This window comes from Limulus polyphemus, unplaced genomic scaffold (assembly GCF_000517525.1).
Source record: "Limulus polyphemus unplaced genomic scaffold, Limulus_polyphemus-2.1.2 Scaffold374, whole genome shotgun sequence".
Taxonomy (NCBI): Eukaryota; Metazoa; Arthropoda; class Merostomata; order Xiphosura; family Limulidae; genus Limulus; species Limulus polyphemus.
In genome coordinates this window covers 542,521-545,341 of record NW_013665984.1, presented here as the reverse complement: position 1 = coordinate 545,341, position 2,821 = coordinate 542,521, and positions in this window count along the sequence as shown.

Genomic DNA, 2,821 nt, shown 5'->3' with positions numbered 1-2,821 from the left:
TCATGTCATTACGAAAATTATTATAAGGCTGAAGAAGCATTCATACTTCATTCACCATACAAGTTTATATAGGTGAATATTTTAAAATGCATAGGGGGAGCATTCATACTTCATTCACCATACAAGTTTATATAGGTGAATATTTTAAAATGCATAACGTGAGAGGAAAAAAATAGCTGAACACAACAGTTACGAGCAATATCAGCTTTTCTGTGCTTAATCTCTCTGTGATCTTTATTTTATTTGATTAGTAGCAGTTGACTGAGTTCTTTAGCAATATGTATCTTGTAGTTTGGTAGCCAACTGTTTCCAGGATATTGATTAAAATTGATATATTACAATAATATCAACAACTGATGTGTTTTATATGCTTGCGTTCCTAAAACATTACATTTATTACATGTTCCATGTTTGTCACTTGATTTTCTTATAGGTCAACATAAATCTCTGGATGTAAGTTTTATATGTTTCACATATATCACATTATTGCTTCACAATAAGACTGAAAATCAAAAAAAATAAAATAAATATGACTTAATCACATTACCGACAGGTTTAAAATGATTATAGTATTTTCATTATGTCAACTATCCGAAGAAGTACCATGTATTAATATACGTTATTTACTTCTTCTATAGGTTTACACAGCTATTAGTCGATGTTGGGCCTCCTCTGTGGCGTTTAATTCAGTCCAATGTCGCAGGTACTATCTCAGTAGTTTCCGTTGGACTCGCACTTTGCTAAAACACTTTACTATGTAAACCCATGCAAAGTAAGTTACACAAAAAAATGAAATAATATTATACTCAGTAATCAGAGACTACATGTTTATGTATACATTTTGGTTAGTACACTTTATTTTTCAAATTCCCAAATGTTAAATCTTGGAACTAAACATACTAATTTGTCTCGTTATTTACACTTTTATAAAACAAAACAACAACAAAAAAACAAAACAAGCAAGATCAAATCTGATTAGGTTTGTTCCTGTGTGACTTTTGTTTTACACGTAGTTGATGAGCTCCCCTGGTGGTTCAGCAGTACAACTGAGAAGGATTATAAGACTAAAATGTTAGGTCTGATCCTTGCAGTGGACACAACACAGATAGTACATTTTACAGCTTTATACTTAAAAAAGTAAACAAAGAAACTTGACTGTTGTTTCTTGTAGGCAGAACGGACAGCCAGTAGACTCGCACATGGCATTGGTAATACAAGAGATGGTGCCATCTCAAGTGGCTGGAGTAATGTTCACTTCTCACCCAGTCACGGGACATCCGTCTTACATTTCAATTTCTGCTAACTATGGATTAGGAGAGGTAACGTAAACCAATTCTATTTCTTCTTGAACTCGTTAGTGGATTGAAAATGATTCTGTTTAATAAAGTGTCAAAGATAAAATCAAATATTATTTCAATAAGATATCGTGTTGCCTAAAAGCAATTTTAGGTGGTGAAGAAAGATCAGTTTAGCAGTTTTAAAATGCTTCATCTGTCAGTAATTGGATGATCAACACATTTAAACTCGCACTACAGATCTTCATCGGACAAGTGGAGGTTAGTTGATGCAAGCTTTTACAATAGAGATGTGGCATATAAACAGCTGAGTACAGTCATGTGTAAGAAAATCATATTGTTGATACCGAAGTAAAATGAAGAGGGGAAAAACTTAGTTCTAAAATAATTAACATTAAAACACAGTCCAAGAAAAAAAGATCACATTTGAAAAAGAGAACTAGGTTTGTAATGAATATAAGCTTTCTTGATGTTTAACTTCTAATTTTCCAATTATATATATATCAATTTTTAGTCTTGTATTTAGTTTTATTTAAATAGATTAATATTGAAAAGGCCTAGGGATAGCTAGTGTAAAAAAATACGAGTCTATTCGTTACGTTTATATATGTTTAGTGACAATCATGTAGTACATTAACGATTGCCTAAAATCTTTGATTTTTCTTGCTTCGAAAGTCCGTTTTTTTGTATTAGTTAAGTAAAGGAATTAAAGACAAATCCGTTTTTATTTGTCACTTTGTTCAGTTCTTAAATGTTCCACTTATTCGAAAACAATTTGCAAATGCGCTTGTCGTTATCTTTTTCATAAACAAAGAAAAACACTGAATTCTGTACATAATATGTTCTTAACACTTACTTCACCCCATTTATTTTCTGATATAGGGTGCATAACGTCAACAGTGAACGCTTCATATAATTTTTAGTAAGGGGCGTAGTGTATAGATTAAACATTTTATTAAAAGATTACACTGTTCAACTATATTTCAGAAGATCGTTATATTTGTAAGTTATGTACAAGTAAATTTTTTTCTATCTGGAAATTCATTACTAAAACAATAAATAATTAAGTAACAGGTTTAATACTATAATATATTCAGCTGAATTTACTGAAACTAAAACCTGTAATTATTTTGCGTTAAATATAATTACCGTAGATAGATATATGTGGCAGGAAGCACGAATATGTCGTTAATTTTGTTAATAAAAAAAGATGTTATACTGGTATATCTGATTTCTACTGGCTATCTTTAATTGGCTTTTAAGGTGAAAGAATGTTTGTTTTCTGATATTTTTCAATTTTTTACATTTGTAATGATTTATCTTTAAATATAATTATGTACTTAAATCTATGTTTTTGGCGACATAAGTCAGTCGTTAATTCTGTTAATAAACAAAGATGCTACAATTGTATTTTGTGATATATCTGTCTTCTACTTGCCGTCCTTAATCTCCTTTTAAAGAGAAAAAATATGTTTACGCTGATATGTTTTTCATTAGTCAGTGGTTTCGGCAGCTTCGGAGCCCGA